We start from the raw sequence: 18,751 nt of genomic DNA on the forward strand, positions 1-18,751 counted from the left end.
CCGAAAAATATCGAATAATATTATTTAGCTCATTCACGTAAGAGACTAGATGTATAAGATTTCATGGGATTTTTTTATTAGGAGTGACAGATTGTTTGGTAAACATATAGCATGTTCTATAGGTTGTAGTTATTTGAATGACTTTTACCTTAATATGTTACGTTAACATACCAGGCCCTTTTTCAGTTGGTTATTTATGCGTCATATAACACTTATACCAAAGTATTGGTATCAGGACAACACTACTGGCCTCCACTCAACGATACAAAGATTGTGAACTCCATTCCTATTCTGTTATTGAAAACCCTATTCAGGTGCTAAGAGTGACGCATACAGTGAACCCTCTCACACCCTGTTGGAAAGCAAGAGACGAAGAAAACAAACATACACCAACATGGTCATTTATTAATGTCGGCAAATTTATCAAGTACATTTTCAATTTTTTATTAATTGATTTATGTCTTTTGTCCCAAGCCTGGGTATTATTTATTGTTATAATTTCCATTTGCCGTACATTGTTCCATATCCTGTTCCTGGTCGTTTAGCTTTTGTTTAGTTTTTTCTGCGGGGAGGGGTTGTGTAACTTTAGGCCCCTTCTACAATGAGCTGTTTAAGGTTATTCAGGGTACATCTCACCTAATCTTATCCTTGTCCATACACACACACAATGGTCATTTAAGAACCCCACCCTCTCGGCTCAACGCCACCTAATTAGGGTTGGGTATCGAGTATCGATTGGAACCGGGACTTAGTTTAGTTTATTAAGGATCCCCATTAGTCTACACCGCAGTGGAGACTATTCTTCCTGGGGTCTAACTTTCCGATTCTCCCGGTATCGTTCAAAAGTTTAAATTCCGATTCCTAGTTTCGATACCCAGTCCGCCGACCGGAAAAAAAAAATGTCCGCCGTCCCGGAAGAAGAAGCCGTTGAACACTAACGAAGAAACGCCCACCGCCGGAAGTGTTAGCATAGCCGAGCCTATGTAGCCGAGCGAGTCAGTCAAGCATGGATAGCGGTCGTCGACGGTCGAAAGTGTGGCTTTATTTTACAAAAAAAAAAAAAAATATCTGCGAAATGCAACACGTGCGACAGGACTGTTTCGTGCTTAGGAGGAGGGTGCACGTCGAACATGATGAAGCACCTCCGAGTTCATGGAGTACAAATAAATGCGTGTCCCATATTCGACGCACTGCGCCGACCGTCCTCCTCTGCCTCTTCCTCTGGCTCCGCTCCGACGCCCAGCCTGGCACCTCGGTGACTGCACTGCAGTCCAAATCCGGTTAGTAAAACAATACATATGCAATAAAAAATGTGTTTTGCGCCAACGTTGAGGCAGCTAACAAATAATCCCGCATATTTTTTCATAGACAATTTACAACCTGCTAGCCAGGCTCCGCCATGTGCTCAGCGTACTCCGTTCACCATAGCGGCACAGAAAGGTCACTGCACACATAATCAAAAGACTGCATCCCTTTTCAGAGGTGGAATCTCCAACATTTAGGTCAGTTAAGCAATAACGTTAGAGCTAAGCTAATTGATACTGGGCTAAACAGTAACAGCAACTTTACATGTTTGTTTATGTTTGCAGGGATATGGTGAAAACTCTCAACTCAACATACATACCACCTTTCAGGGACTACCTGGCAAACACATTGATCCCAGTACAAGGTGGAGAAGTGTTACATCATTACAGAGCTCAGTGAAATCAGCTTTGTGAGGAATTTAAAGTTCATAAAAAGTTAATAGAATTAAAATTGATGGAGAATGTCAGACTATTTCATTCAGAAAGACTGTAGGTTAGCTAGCTCATTTAAAATATCCACAACTTTTTTTTGACCCTGCCTTTTTTTTTTTTTTTTTTTTAAAGAATCGGAATTGAGAATCGTTAGGAATCGGAATCGAAACAAAGAATCGGAATCAGAATCGTTCGAATTCAAACGATACCCAGCCCTACACCTAGTACGCACGCGCGGAAAATGCGCACGTCATAGTCACCTCCAGTGTTGCTTTGTGTGCAAGTTCTTAAATTTAACTTATCTAAACAATATACAGTGTTGTGGTATTTCAATTTAACTGAAATCCAGTGTGCTGTGGGGCCCTATTGTAGTGAATCACACCTGAGCCATCATGAATTAATCAAATCTTTATCGGACACAAAAGTACACAATGTGACAATGAACATTTGACAACAATCAATCTAGGGATCTAGATAGCTGGTCAGGACACGCCTCAATCTTTTGCCTTCACCTTCATTGTCCATTTCTTTTTGGTGACTTTACACCAGGGGTGCCCACACTTTTTCTGCAGGCGAGCTACTTTTCAATTGACCAACTCGAGGAAATCTACCTCATTTATATATATCATTTATATTTATTTATTTATGAAAGAGACATTTTTGTAAACAAGTTAAATGTGTTTAATGATAATACAAGCATGTGTAACACATATAGATGTCTTTCTTTCACGAAGACAAGAATATAAGTTTGTGTATTACCTGATTCTGATGACTTGCATTGATTGGAATCAGACAGTAATGATGATAACGCCCACATTTTCAAATGGAGGAGAAAAAAAGTTGTCCTTTCTGTACAATACCACATGAAAGTGGTTGGTTTTTGGCATCTAATTCATCCAGCTTCCATACACTTTACAAGAAAAACATTGGCGGCAAATTCCGTAGCTTGCTTGATTGACATTCACGGCACCCGAGGGTCTTGTTAGATGACGCTGGCTGCTGCCAGTTCATTATTATGAAAAAATGACAGAGAGGAAGGCGAGAAACACTTTTTATTTCAACAGACTTTCGCGCCGTCCCTTCCCTCAAAACTCTAAAGGCCGACTGCACATTTCCTATCTTCACAATAAAAGCCATGCTTCATGCTGCCTGCGCTAACAAAATAAGAGTCTCGGAAAGCTGGCGTGCACAAGTGATGTGCACGCCAGCTTTCTGAGGGATCGCTTGTGCACGCCAGTTTTCCGAGACTCTGTATTTAGTCAGCGCAGGCAGCATGAAGCAGGGCTTTTATTGTGAAGATAGGAAATGTGCAGTCGGCCTTTAGAGTTTTGACGGAAGGTACGGCGCGAGAGTCTGTTGAAATAAAAAGTGTTTCTCGCCTTCCTCTCGGTCATATTTTCATAATAATGATCTTGCAGCAGCCAGCGTCATCTCACAAGACCCTCCGGTACCGTGAATGTCATTTAAGTGACGTCTTGGTGAAGATTGATGATCACAAATTTTTAGGTCTATTTTTTTTAAAAGCCTGGCTCGAGATCGACTGACACACCCCCCGCGGTCGACTGGCAGCTCGCGATCGACGTAATGGGCACCCCTGCTTTATATACTCTGGACCTAGACATTGAGTCTGCAACAAACATGGCAGACAAGTTTTGATTGATTGATGGATTTAAACTTTTATTAGTAGATTGCACAGTACTGTTCAAATTCCATACAATTGACCACTAAATGGTAACACCCGAATAAGTTTTTCAACTTGTTTAAGTCGGAGTCCACGTTAATCAATTCAATACAAGACAATACAATAACTGATACAGTCTGCTTTGCCAGTCCAAAAGCATTCGCCGTTTTCCGGAGTTAGTTTTCCCTCGACGTCCAGGTAATACACAGCACACGCTACCTTTTTTTATCACATCCACGGGAGCCCGCATTCTCGTCGGCTTGTCTTCGACAAATGGACAAAGTTTTTCACTAAGTAGAATCACAGCTAACCTGGACATTTGAAAGTTCTCTTGCTGTCGGAGAAGTGTTGTATCCTAAATAGCTGCAATTGCTTTCTCTTAAGGTATTCATGTGTGATTTCCACAGGCGTCTGTACAGACGGAAGGAGAAACACGGGCATGTCTGGATGACTCCCCTCCATATTTCCAGTGGTTAGCTTCGAGTTACGAAACAGATTTATTATGAAGCTGGCTGTGGCGTGTTCTTTCTGACGTCACTTCCTGTGTGGGGCGCGGTTTTTCTGCCGTCACTTCCTCTCCACACTCAGTTTGTAAACGATCTTTTTTTTTTTACACTTACCCGTGTGAAAAATTATCCAAGGAGGTGAACCTTAAACGATGGTTTAGTGTGGCCGAAACGGGGCTTAGGTTAAATAATTATTCGTTTAAGGTGTTAAAGGCCTACTGAAATGAGATTTTCTTATTTAAACGGGGATAGCAGGTCCATTTTATGTGTCATACTTGATCATTTCGCGATATTGCCATATTTTTGCTGAAAGGATTTAGAAGAGAACATCCACGATAAAGTTCGCAACTTTCGGTGTTAAGGGAAAAGCCCTGCCTTTACTAGAAGTCGCAGACGATGACGTCACCCGTTGATGGCTCCTCACATCCTCACATTGTTTTTAATGGGAGCCTCCAACAAAAAGTGCTATTCGGACCGAGAAAACAACAATTTCCCCAATTAATTTGAGCGAGGATGAAAGATTCGTGTTTGAGGATAGTGATAGCGACAGACTAGGAAAAAAAAAATTATTAAAAAAAAAAAACGCGATTGCATTGGGACGGATTCCGATGTTTTTAGAGACATTTACTAGAATAATTCTGGGAAATCCCTTATCTTTCTATTGTGTTGCTAGTGTTTTAGTGAGTTAAATAGTACCTGATAGTCGGAGATGTACGTCCACGGTTGTCTTGACGCCAATGTCTCAGGGGAGTCGACGGCAGCTTTATGTACGGCACAAGCTCAGCTTTTCTCCGGTAAAAAGCGACTTTTTACCACAGTTTTCTCACCGAAAACTGCTGGTTGACATTACGTTGTGATTCATGTTTGCTTGACCGCGCTCTGATCCATAGGAAAGCTTCAACTCCAGGAATTTTAAACAAGGAATCACCGTGTGTTTGTGTGGCTAAAGGCTAAAGCTTCCCAACTCCATCTTTCTACTGTGACTTCTCCAATATTAATTGAACAAATTGCAAACGATTCAGCAACATAGATCTCCAAAATACTGTGTAATTATGCGGTTAAAGCAGACAACTTTTAGCTGTGTGTGTGTGTGCAGCGCTCATATTTCCTTAAAGGGGAACATTATCACCAGACCTATGTAAGCGTCAATATATACCTTGATGGTGCAGAAAAAAGACCATATATTTTTTTAACCGATTTCCGAACTCTAAATGGGTGAATTTTGGCGAGTTAAATGCCTTTCTGTTTATCGCTCTTTTTGCGATGACGTCAGAAGGTGACGTCACCGAGGTAATACAGCCGCCATTTTCATTTTCAACACATTACAAAAACCAGGTCTCAGCTCTGTTATTTTCCGTTTTTTCGACTATTTTTTGGAACTTTGGAGACATCATGCCTCATCGGTGTGTTGTCGGAGGGTGTAACAATACTAACAGGGAGGGATTCAAGTTGCACCACTGGCCCGAAGATGCGAAAGTGTCTGCCGCCAGACCCCCATTGAATGTGCCAGAGTGTCTCCACATTTTACCGTCGATGTTAAGGCAGACATGGCACAGAGATGTATGGATAACCTGCAGTTGCAATTGCAACGATAAAGTCAACAAAATCACAAAGGTGAGTTTTGTTGATGTTGACTTATGTGCTAATCAGACATATTTGGTTGCGGCGTGACTGCCAGCTAATCAATGCTAACATGCTACGCTAATCGACGCTAACATGCTATTTACCGGCGGTGCTAAAGCAGACATGGCACAGAGATGTATGGATAACCTGCAGATGCATTTGCAACTATAAAGTCAACAAATTCACAAAGGTGAGTTTTGTTGATGTTGACTGCCAGCTAATCGATGCTAACATGCTACGCTAATCGATGCTAACATGCTATTTATTGGCGATGCTAAAGCAGACATGGCACAGAGATGTATGGATAACCTGCAGATGCATTTGCAACTATATTACGTTTACTTCCACCCACATTTAATGCGAAAAAAACACTTACCAATCGAAGGATTTAAGTTGTTCCAGTGTCACGAGATGCGAAAGTCCTGATCGTTTGGTCCGCACATTTTACCGGAGATGCTAAGCTATTCGCTCAATATCTTCAGTTTCTTCTTCAATACTTTCATACTCCAACCATCTGTTTCAATAAATGCGTTATCTGTTCAATCGCTTAAGTCGCTGAAATCCAAGTCTGAATCCGAGCTAATGTCGCTATATCTTGCTGTGGTATTCGCCCTTGTTTGTTTACATTTGCAGCACTGTATGACGTCACAGGGAAATGGATAGTCGCATCGCAAATAGTGAAAATCAATCAATCAATCAATCAATCAATGTTTATTTATATAGCCCCAAATCACAAATGTCTCAAAGGACTGCACAAATCATTACGACTACAACATCCTCGGAAGAACCCACAACAGGGCAAGGAAAACTCACCCCCAGTGGGCAGGGAGAATTCACATCCAGTGGGACGCCAGTGACAATGCTGACTATGAGAAACCTTGGAGAGGACCTCAGATGTGGGCAACCCCTCCCCCCTCTAGGCGACCGAAAGTAATGGATGTCGAGCGGGTCTAACATGATACTGTGAAAGTTCAATCCATAGTGGCTCCAACACAGCCGCGAGAGTTCAGTTCAAGCGGATCCAAGACAGCAGCGAGAGTCCCGTCCACAGGAGACCATCTCAAGCGGAGGCGGATCAGCAGCGTAGAGATGTCCCCAACCGATACAGGCGAGCGGTCCATCCTGGGTCTCGACTCTGGACACCCAGTACTTCATCCATGGTCATCGGACCGGACCCCCTCCACAAGGGAGGGGGGGACATAGGAGAAAGAAAAGAAGCGGCAGATCAACTGGTCTAAAAAGGAGGTATATTTAAAGGCTAGAGTATACAGATGAGTTTTAAGGTGAGACGTAAATGCTTCTACTGAGGTAGCATCTCAAACTGTTACCGGGAGGGCATTCCAGAGTACTGGAGCCCGAACGGAAAACGCTCTATAGCCCGCAGACTTTTTTTGGGCTCTAGGAATCACTAATAAGCCGGAGTCCTTTGAACGCAGATTTCTTGCCGGGACATATGGTACAATACAATCGGCAAGATAGGCTGGAGCTAGACCGTGTAGTATTTTATACGTAATTAGTAAAACCTTAAAGTCACATCTTTAAGGTTTAAATCAAGCACTTTAAAGCTTTTTTGAAAGCTTTGAAAAAAACTTCAAAAAATACAACAATCCACTGGGAACTGATTTTTAGTGTTTTTAACCCTTTTGAAATTGTGATAATGTTCCCCTTTAAAACCTGTGACTTCGTGCGTACACGTCATCATTACACGACGTTTTCAAGACGAAACTCCCGGGAAATTTAAAATTGTAATTTAGTAAACTAAAAAAGCCGTATTGGCATGTGTTGCGTGATTTTATCATTGATATATAAACTATCAGACTGCGTGGTGGGCAGTAGTGGGTTTCAGTAGTTCTTTAAACGACTTAGTGTAGACAGGGCCTTAGAGCGAACATTTTGATTGGGCTCTATTTGATGTCGGCAGGTTACATGTTTTATGTGGACATTAATGGCTTACCCGTTTTTTCCCGTCTTTCCTTCCATCTCGTTTTGTGAGTCTCTCTTTGTTTGACCTGCCCACTGGAGGAGGTGATGTAAGAACATTAATGCACCGGGAGGGCGCTGGAGGAGCGTGTGCACGTCGGGAGCGGGGCATGAGAGAGCGTGGGGACGGGCAAAGAGCTACTCTGCTCACTCATATGGAACGGAAGGGCAAGGGGGTGGTATGACAAGTTGGGAAAAAGGTGAATCAAAGATTTATAGGCCTTTGCTCATCACCACACACACACGGTTCAGTCGATGCCGTCATGTTTTGCATCCGTCATGATTGCGCTTCCATATTCAACGTGACCCAAATACAATATAAATGTCGGCGGGCTCATTAGCCGACCGTTAAGAAAGAGGGGACTTTGAAAAAAGTCGTATAGTCGAAGGGAAGCGGGGGATATTGTTGCGTTTGAGTCGTTAGTGGAGGTAGTGTGTGTCTGCCCACCACGGTCAAAGACGCATAACGGGTCCGAAAGCGCAGTCATGCATTTAAACCCCCCCGTCCCCCCCACTCCCACACTTGTCTCTTCTCATGTTTTATTTACAACCTACGCAGTTTGTCTACGCTACAGTTAAGGATGGGCACCTTCCAAAATCTCTTTTATCTTTAAGTTTTTGGGGGCGAGCGTGACTTCCTGCCGTCTCCGCCGTCTACCCATTCCCCCGCCCCCCAACCCACCTCGCCAAATTCTGTGTTCACGTGTAACAGAAATTCTCCCTCTGATTTGACAAATGTGGCGTGATGTGGCCCGCTGGCTGTGCCTTCACGCGTGCTTAAGCTCCAATTTATTCCGTCCACCTTATAGAAACGCTCTCAGGGCAATGCGGGAAGTTTCGGGACTTGGACACTTCTGCATGCGCACTTTTGGACCGACGCAGCTGTCACATGTGCACGCATGTTCAGAGTTCATGCTCTCGTTCTTTTTAACGCGTGCGATTCGGGATCCGCGCCTCTCCGCTTTTGCCTCAGTTCAAAAGGGTTTAGTCCCGACAACGTGATGTCGGGGCTGCGTCGTCTCCGCCAATCCCGGCTTGGATAGCAACATTAGCAGCCAATCAGAAACTCCCGGCAGCCTTTGCTGTGTGCCCTCTTTCCATATTCAGCAACGCTATAGTCTCAATCTGCCGGCTTCTCTGGGATGTTGCATAAAGACAACCAACCCCCCACCCCCGCCCAACCCTCCTTCTCCAAAACCACATCACACCCCTGAATTCAAGACGCGTCGTTCCTTATGTTTTGAGTTATGACAACTCTTCAATAATGCAAGCTCACACATGGGCGCGCGGCGACAAACTCTCCCCAGTCAAAGTGACATCGGCGCGTCAAAGTGCAATCATGGGTTTGATGACGGGCTGGTGTGCACACGTTCCCGACTCACTCCCACGCATGAGCAGATATTATTTAATTGTTCATACATCCAACTAAGCTCCCTATATGAAGGCCTTCATCCCCTCCCCACCCCCCCGCCGTGTTTTCCACAAGGAACGTCTTTTCTCGCTGCTCCATTAACCTGCCAACGTCTCATCCCCCCGTTAAGCCCCACAATCAGCTTTTTATTCCCCGACCCATACCAACGTGTTCCAATTCTCCTTTTTGAACCTCCGTTCCCAAACCCCCACTTCTCTCCTCCCTCGTTTGCCACATTCACCTCGCCCGCCACCCATCTCACCTTCACCCCTAGCCTCTTTATGGCGGGCCCTGATAGCAGGCGAGCGAGCGACTGAGCGAACACGCGGCCCCTCAGCCCGTCAGCACATCCGTAGAGCAGAGCTCCCCGAGGCCATCCACTCACCACATAAACACTCTTGCTCTTCTTTTATCTCTTAGTCACTCTCTCCTCCCAGCTCCTCATCCTCAGCAACCCCATCCCAACCCCCACATCATCCCTGCTCTTCCTCAGCTCCCCACCTCCATTTTGTTGCAACCAAGGCCTTACCCCCTTTCTTCTCCTCTTTGTTTCCTTTCCTTCATCCGTCCTTTCCTTTTTTTTTAGGCCACATACTATTATGATACGATACGCTGATGCTGCGTCAGTTAAAGGGGAACATTATCACCAAACCTATGCAAGCGTCAATATATACCTTGATGTTGCAGAAAAAAGACCATGTATTTTTTTTAACCGATTTCCGAACTCTAAATGGGTGAATTTTGGCAAATTAAACGCCTTTCTGTTTATCGGTCTTTTAGCGATGACGTCAGAACGTGACGTCACCGAGGTAATACACCCGCCATTTTCACATTACAAACACCGGGTCTCAGTTTTGTTATTTTCCGTTTTTTCGACTATTTTTTGGAACCTTGGAGACATCATGCCTCGTCGGTGTGTTGTCGGAGGGTGTAACAACACTAACAGGGAGGGATTCAAGTTGCACCACTGGCAAGAAATCTGCCGACAGACCCCCATTGAATGTACCAAAGTGTCTTCACATTTGACCAGCGATGCTAAGGCAGACATGGCACAGAGATGTATGGATAACCTGCGGATGGATTTGCAATGATTAAGTCAAGGAAATCACAAAAGTGAGTTTTGTTGATGTTGTTGACTAATGTGCTAATCAGACATATTTGGTCACGGCATGACTGCCAGCTAATCGAAGCTAACATGCTACGCTAATCGATGCTAACATGCTATTTACGCTAGCTGTATGTACATTTGAAACTAGATACCCACATTTAATGTGAAACAAACACTTACCAATCGACGGATTTAAGTTGCTCCAGTGTCACAAGATGCGAAAGTCCTGATCGTTTGGTCCGCACATTTTACCGGCGATGCTAATAAGGCAGCCATGCTATGAGCCACTTCATTAGGTACACCCATGCTACGGCCGAATAGCGTCAATAGCTATTCGCTCAATAGCTTCAATTTCTTCTTCAATTTCATTTTCGCTATCTGCCTCCATACTACGACCATTTGTTTCAATACATGCGTAATCTGTTGAATAGCTTAAGCTGCTGAAATCCGAGTCTGAATCCGTGCTAATGTCGCTATATCTTGCTGTGGTAACCGCCATGTTGTTTGTATTGGCAGCACTGTATGACGTCACAGGGAAATGGACGAGTGGATATAGCGATAGTGAAAATCAGGCACTTTGAAGCAGTTTTTCGGGATATTCCGGGAGGTGTAAAATTTAAAAAAAAACTTCAGAAAATAAAACAAGCCACTGGGAACTGATTTTTATTGTTTTTAACCCTTTTGAAATTGTGATAATGTTCCCCTTTAAGGACCATACAATACTGGAGGTCACTCGAGTCTGTCGCAACGTGTTTGCACTATTGTTGTCCCGAAACCAATATTTTGGTACCCTGTACCAAAATTATTTTTGGTACTTTTCGGTAAATAAATGATAAATGATAAATGGGTTGTACTTGTATAGCGCTTTTCTACCTTCAAAGTACTCAAAGCGCTTTGACACTACTTCCACATTTACCCATTCACACACACATTCACACACTGATGGAGGGAGCTGCCATGCAAGGCGCCAACCAGCACCCATCAGGAGCAAGGGTGAAGTGTCTTGCTCAGGACACAACGGACGTGACGAGGTTGGTTCTAGGTGGGATTTGAACCAGTGACCCTCGGGTTGCGCACGGCCACTCTCCCACTGCGCCACGCGGTACTTTTCTAATTAAAGGAGCCCACAAAAAAATGCATTATTAGCTTTATTTTAACTGAAAGTCTTATGTTACATTAAACATATGTTTTGTTATTGCGAGTTTGTCCTTAAAGGGGAACATTATCACCAGACCTATATAAGCGTCAATATATACCTTGATGGTGCAGGAAAAAGACCATATATTTTTTTAACCGATTTACGACCTCTAAATGGGTAAATTTTGGCTAATTAAACGCCTTTCTATTTATCGCTCTCGGAGCGATGACGTCAGAACGTGACGTCACTTAGGTAATAAAGCCGCTATTTTCTCAAACACATTACAAACACTGGGTCTCAGCTCTGTGATTTTCCGTTTTTTTGACAATTTTCTGGAACCTTGGAGACATCATGCCTCGTCGTTGTGTTGTCGGAGGGTGTAACAACACTAACAGGGAGGGATTCAAGTTGCACCACTGGCCCAAAGATGCGAAAGTGGCAAGAAATTGGGCAAAATGTGTTCAAAATACGAGGGTGTGGGGAAAGCCGACGAAGTGGTCAGTCGTTTGTTCCGCACACTTTACCGACGAAAGCTATGCTACTACAGAGATGGCAAGATTGTGTGGGTATCATGCGACACTCAAAGCAGATGCATTTCCAACGATAAAGTCAAAGAAATCTGCCGCCAGACCCTTATTGAATGTGCCAGAGTGTCTGCACATTTTACCGGCGGTGCTAAGGCAGACATGTATGGATAACCTGCAGATGCATTTCCAACGATAAAGTCAACTAAATCACAAAGGTGAGTTTTGTTGGTGTTGTTGACTTATGTGCTAATAAGACATATTCGGTCGCGGCATGATTGCCAGCTAATCGATGCTAACATGCTATTTAGGCTAGCTGTATGTACATTTGTAGCTATATTTACATCCAGCGTTTCCCTCCAACCACATTTGATGCCAAACAAACACTTACCAATCGACAGATTTAAGTTGATCCAGTGTCACAACTTCCGATCGTTGGTCTGCACATTTTACCGGCGATGCTAAGGCAAACATGGTCGAATAGCGTCAATAGCTATTCGCTCAATAGCTTCAGTTTCTTCTTCAATTTCGTTTTCGCTATCTGCCTCCGCACTCCAACCATCCGTTTCAATACATGCGTAATCTGTTGAATCGCTTAAACCGCTGAAATCCGAGTCTGAATCCGAGCTAATGTCGCTATATCTTGCTGTGCTATCCGTATTGGCATCACTGGATGACGTCACAGGAAAATGGACGATGGCTTCACAGATAGCGAAAATCAGGCACTTTAAAGCTTTTTTTAGGGATATTCCGGGATGGGTAAAATTTTGAAAAAAACTTCAAAAAATAAAATAAGCCACTGGGAACTGATTTTTATTGGTTTTAACCCTTCTGAAATTGTGATAATGTTCCCCTTTAAATACAATTGTGAACATACTAGACAACTTGTCTTTTATTAGTAAGTGTCATGATCCGTGGTCCGGATCATGTTTAGTTTAGTTATGTTCTGGCAGTTTTGGACTTCTTTAGTTCCTGGTTGCACTTCCTTGTTTGTTTTGTCACTATGGTTACTTATGATTTTCACCTGCCTCTGTTTTTTGGGACACACCTGTGTCTGATCAAGAGACAATGTTTAAGCCTGCCTTTTCTTCACTTGTCCTGGCTTCCCTGTTTGCGGTAAGCAACAGTCACGTTTATGTTCTTGTTATAAACCAGTGGTTCTTAACCTTGTTGGAAGTACCGAACACCACCAGTTTCATATGCGCATTTACCGAACCCTTCTTTGGTGATACATAAAATGCATTTTTTTTTTTCAAATTCAAGACTAAGTTATATGTTTTTATACTGGTGCACAAAATGAGCCATGCATGAACATCACCTTGTTCAAAGAACAAAACCAACACAGAGCATTAACTCCCAACCAATTACACACCTGCAAATTAGTGTGACTTCTGCAGTTGCCGTATACATAATACGCCGATAGGGAGAAGTTTTTATTTACACGGTGAGTCGGGTGTGTCCTGACCTCTGCGGCGGAGGCTCCGCTCGATCGAACCCAGGTTAAGAACCACTGTTCTAGACTCTGTGCTAAGTTGTTGCCTTAGCTTCCCGTGCGTTCGGCACTTTTTTTTGTTTCTGTCTGTTTGGTAAATCATATCCTACCTTTACGTTTTCGTCCGGAGTGTCTGTGTTGCTTTGTTTAAGCCTGCCTTTTTTTCACTTGTCCTGGCCTCCTTGTTTGCGGTAGGCAACAGTCACGTTTATGTACTTGTTCTAGACTCTGTGCTAAGTTGTTGCATTAGCTTCCCGTGCGTTCGGCACGCTTTTCTTTCGTTTGTTTCTGTCTGTGTGGTAAATCATATCTTACCTTTACGTTTTCGTCCGGAGTGTCCGTGTTGCTTTGGAGGAACGATTCCGCATAAAGATGCGACCCCCACGTGACAGTAAGTAAGTAAACAAAGGCTCCTAATTTAGCTGCTGATGTATGCAGTAACATATTGTGTCATTTATCATTCTATTATTTTGTCATCATTATTAAGGACAAGTGGTAGAAAATGAATTATTAATCTACTTGTTCATTTACTGTTAATATCTGGTTATTTTCTGTTTCGACATGTTCTAGCTACACTTCTGTTAAAATGTAATAATCACTTATTCTTATGTTGTTTGATACTTTACATTAGTTTTGGATGATACCACAAATTTGGGTATCAGTCCGATGCCAAGTCGTTACCGGATCATACATTGATCATATTCAAAGTCCTAATGTAACCAGGGTAGTGTTGTAATAATACCAAAATTATTTCGATACTTTTCAGTACTTTTCTAAATAAAGGGGACCACAAAAAATGGCATTATTGGCTTTATTTTAACAAAAAATCTTAGGGTACATTAAACATATGTTTCTTATTGCAGTTAAGTCCTTAAATAAAATAGTGAACATACAAGACAACTTTTATTTTATTAGTAAGTAAGTAAACAAAGGCTCCTAATTTAGCTGCTGATGTATGCAGTAACATTGTGTCATTTATCGTTCTATTATTTTGTCATCATTATTAAGGACAAGTGGTAGAAAATCAATTATTAATCTTCTTGTACATTTACTGTTAATATCTGCTTATTTATGTTTTAACATGTTCTATCTACATCTCTGTTATATTGTAATAATCACTTATTCTTCTGTTGTTTGATACTTTACATTAGTTTTGGATGATTCCACCAATTTGGGTATCAATCCGATACCAAGTCGTTACAGGATCATCCATTGGTCATATTCAAAGTCATCGTGTTCAGGGTATTGTTGTAACGATACCAAAATTATTTCGATACTTTTCGGTACTTTTCTAAATAAAGGAACCTACAAAAATTTGCATTATTGGCTTTGTTTTTACAAAAAATATTAGGGTACATAAACATGTTTCTTATCGCACAAGTTTTTGAATGAAAAATACTGCTGTTCTAAATGTGTCCACTAGATGTCGCAATAGCAATTCTTGGTATTTTTGTAGATGATGCTACCACAGAACATACTTGCCAACCCTCCTGGATTTTCCGGGAGACTCCCGAAATTCAGCGCCTCTCCCGAAAACCTCCCGGAAGAAATGTTCTTCCGGAAATCTCCCGAAATTCAGCTGGAGCTGGAGGCCACGCCCCCTCTAGCTCCATGCGGACATGAGTGGGGACAGCCTGTTTTCACGTCCGCTTTCCCATTTATAAACAGCTTGCCTACCCAATCACGTTACAACATCTACGGATTTTAATAAAAAACTGCACACACAAGGAGACAAAGCAGAAGAACGAGGAAGTTACAGCCATGGCGACGCCGTCTGTAATAGAGTGATCTATGTTGTCTGTTGCCATCTCCTGGTGAATGTTGGCTATAGCGTTATGGGCAGGGTTGCTTTTTGATTGGCCAGTACGCAAATGGCAGAACAAAGGTTACTCAAATAGTGAAAGGTAAGTGTTGTTGTTTTTTTTTGAGTAACCAGCAAGCACAGTACAGTTAGTAGAACAACTGTGTTTTTATTACTGTGTATTTGATAGGTGCCATCTAAAATTAAATTATTTATTTTATTTATATATATAATAAAATAAATATATATAGCTAGAATTCACTAAAAGTCAAGTATTTCATAAATATACTGTATATATATATATATATATATATATGAAATATTTATGAAATACTGGTGAATTGGCTGTAAATATACTCCTCCCCTCTTAACTCCGCCCCCCACCCCAACCACACCTCCGCCCCACCCCCGACCATGCCCCCACCCCTCACCTCCCGAAATTGGAAGTCTCAAGGTTGGCAAGTATGCCACAGAACTTCCCTCCAGAAGGCCTTATCTTTGTCCATGTGATGTCAGATGAAACAAAAATTGAGCTGTTTAGCCACAATACCCAGCAATATGTTTGGAGGAGAAACGTGTTTCCATCCATCCATTCATCTTCTTCCGCTTATCCGAAGTCGGGTCGCGGGGGCAACAGCCTAAGCAGGGAAGCCCAGACTTCCCTCTCCCCAGCCACTTCGTCTAGCTCTTCCCGGGGGATCCTGAGGCGTTCCCAGGCCAGCCGGGAGACATAGTCTTCCCAACGTGTCCTGGGTCTTCCCCGTGGCCTCCTACCAGTTGGACGTGCCCTAAACACCTCCCTAGGGAGGCGTCCGGGTGGCATCCTGACCAGATGCCCGAACCACCTCATCTGGCTCCTCTCGATGTGGAGGAGCAGCGGCTTTACTTTGAGTTCCTCCCGGATAGCAGAGCTTCTCACCCTATCTCTAAGGGAGAGCCCCGCCACCCGGCGGAGGAAACTCATTTCGGCTGCTTGTACCCGTGATCTTATCCTTTCGGTCATGACCCAAAGCTCATGACCATAGATGAGGGTGGGAACGTAGATCGACCGGTAAATTGAGAGCTTTTCCTTCCGGCTCAGCTCCTTCTTCACCACAACGGATCTGTACAACATCCGCAATACTGAATACGCCGCACCGACCCGCCTGTCGATCTCACGATCCACTCTTCCCCAACTCGTGAACAAGACTCCTAGGTACTCGAACTCCTCCACTTGGGGCAGGGTCTCCTCCCCAACCCGGAGATGGCACTCCACCCTTTTCCAGGCGAGAACCATGGACTTGGACTTGGAGGTGCTGATTCTCATTCCGGTCGCTTCGAAACGTGTTTACATACTACTAAAAGACTAGTTGTTTAGTATGGTCACTATGTTATTTAATGCCAAAATTGTTCTATGATTGCAAATGAAACGTGTTTATTGTATCATAAGATTGTCTCCTAAAATATAACCAATAATGACATGTTTGGTGGTCCCCTTTCACGAAATAGATTTTAGTACCAGTACCAAAATACTGGCATTGCGACGACTGTAATCTCTGTATATCAGCAAACAGACTTTGTATCAGACTTGGTCATTGTTGTAGCATGAATAAGGAACCATCCCAAAATAGAACCAAATCAGCCCATCTGCAGTGTCATGCTGATGGTCGTTGGTCTCCTCACAAATGAGCATGAATATTCCCTAATGATAATATCTTCACCCCAGCTGGCAACGACACACGCCAATTCCCTTTTGGGGGTACCCCCATGTCGTCCTGAGTCACCAAAATCCTTCAATTTAGGGGAGTGTTCCCCCCCAGCTTCTAAAAAAACCCCCAAAAAACTAAACCCCACAGGAGACGAACTTGACCCCTGACTCTGACCCCTGCCACCCCCTTCCCCCTTCAAGCCTCTCTACCCCCCAAATGGGGTGCTCATTACCAGGTGTCAGTTATTAGGCTCCGGCATACGCTTGACAGCCCTAATTTATGGAGATTGTACGGCACGTGTGCGTATGTGCGGGGGGGTTCTGTGTCTTCATTATGTTATTAAGACTTCTCTATGTTAAAAGGTAAAAGTTTTGAAAGCAGAGAATAGTCCATGAACCTTGGTGTTAATAGTCTTTATGCTTTTTGAAGAAAATAAAGTCGTTAGCCTTTGTCGGTCTGAAACAAAGATGAGTCTATCCTCTTGGAATACGTGGAATTTGTTATATTAGTACTATCGCACATAAGTGAGTAGTGTTGTCCATTTCCATTTTCTACCGCTTATTCCCTTTCGGGGTCGCGGGGGGCGCTGGCGCCTATTTCAGCTACAATCGGGCGGAAGTCGGGGTACACCCTGGACAAGTCGCCACCTCATCGCAGGGCCAACACAGATAGACGGACAACATTCACACTCACATTCACACACTAGGGCCATTTTAGTGTTGCCAATCAACCTATCCCCAGGTGCATGTCTTTGGAAGTGGGAGGAAGCCGGAGTACCTGGAAGGAACCCACGCATTCACGGGGAGAACATGCAAAGTCCACACAGAAAGATCCTAAGCCTGGATTTGAACCCAGGACTGCAGGACCTTCGTAGTAGTGTTGTAACGATACCAATATTTTGGTACCGGTACTAAAATATTTTTGATACTTTTTGGTACATTTCTAAATAAAAAGGACCACAAAAAAAAAAATGCATTATTGGCTTTATTTTAAAGGCCTACTGAAACCCACTACTACCCACCACGCAGTCTGATAGTTTATATATCAATGATGAAATATTAACATTGCAACACATGCCAATACGGCCTCTTTAGTTTACTAAATTGCAATTTTAAATTTCCCGCGAAGTGTCCTGTTGAAAACGTAGCAGAATGCTGACGTGTACGCGTGACGTTACGGACTATTAGGAAATATTAGCGCTGCGCACACACACAGTTAAAAGTCGTCTGCTTTAACCGCATAATTACACAGTATTCTAGACATCTGTGTTGCTGAATCTTTTGCAATTTGTTCAATTAATAATGGAGAAGTCAAAGTAGAAAGATGGAGTTGGGAAGCTTTAGCCTTTAGCCACACAAACACACGGTGATTCCTTGTTTAAAATTCCCGGAATTGAAACTTTACTATGGATCAGAGCGGTGAAGCGAACTTGGTTCCCGACCATTTGTCAACCAGCAGTTTTCGGTGGGAAAATTGTGGTAAATAGTCACCACTTACCGGAGATCAGCTGAGCTTGTGTCGTCCGTACAGCTGTCGTCGACTTCCATCAGACATTGGCGTCAACACACCCACGGATACACCCTTCCGACTATCAGGTACTATTAAACTCACTAAAACACTAGCAACACAATAGAAAGATAAGGGAGTTCCCAGAATTATCCTAGTAAATGTGTCTAAAAACATCTTTATCCGTCCCAATGTTATCGCGTTTTTTTTTTTTAACTTGATTCTTTTTTTTTCTTTTTTTTTTTCTAGTCTGTCGCTATCAATATCCTCAAACACGAATCTTTCATCCTCGCTCAAATTAATGGGGAAATTGTCGTTTTCTCGGTCCGAATAACTCTTTTTGTTGGAGGCTCCCATCAAAAACAATGTGAGGGTGTGAGGAGCCATCACCGGATGACGTCATCGTCTGTGACTTCCGGTAAAGGCAGGGCTTTTCTGTGAGCGACCAAAAGTTGCGAACTTTATCGTGGATGTTCTCTACTAAATCCTTTCAGCAAAAATATGGTTATATCACGAAATGATCAAGTATGACACACAGAATGGACCTGCTATCCCCG

General features: G+C 43.1%; 1 protein-coding gene across 3 annotated transcripts in view; it reads left to right on the forward strand.

Annotated features, from left to right (window-relative positions):
* Nucleotides 1-18,751, forward strand: part of msrab (methionine sulfoxide reductase Ab) — a 150,521-nt gene that overhangs the window by 55,296 nt on the left and 76,474 nt on the right. The window lies entirely within an intron of this gene.

The sequence above is a fragment of the Nerophis ophidion genome, linkage group LG03 (genome assembly GCF_033978795.1).
Source record: "Nerophis ophidion isolate RoL-2023_Sa linkage group LG03, RoL_Noph_v1.0, whole genome shotgun sequence".
Classification (NCBI taxonomy): Eukaryota; Metazoa; Chordata; class Actinopteri; order Syngnathiformes; family Syngnathidae; genus Nerophis; species Nerophis ophidion.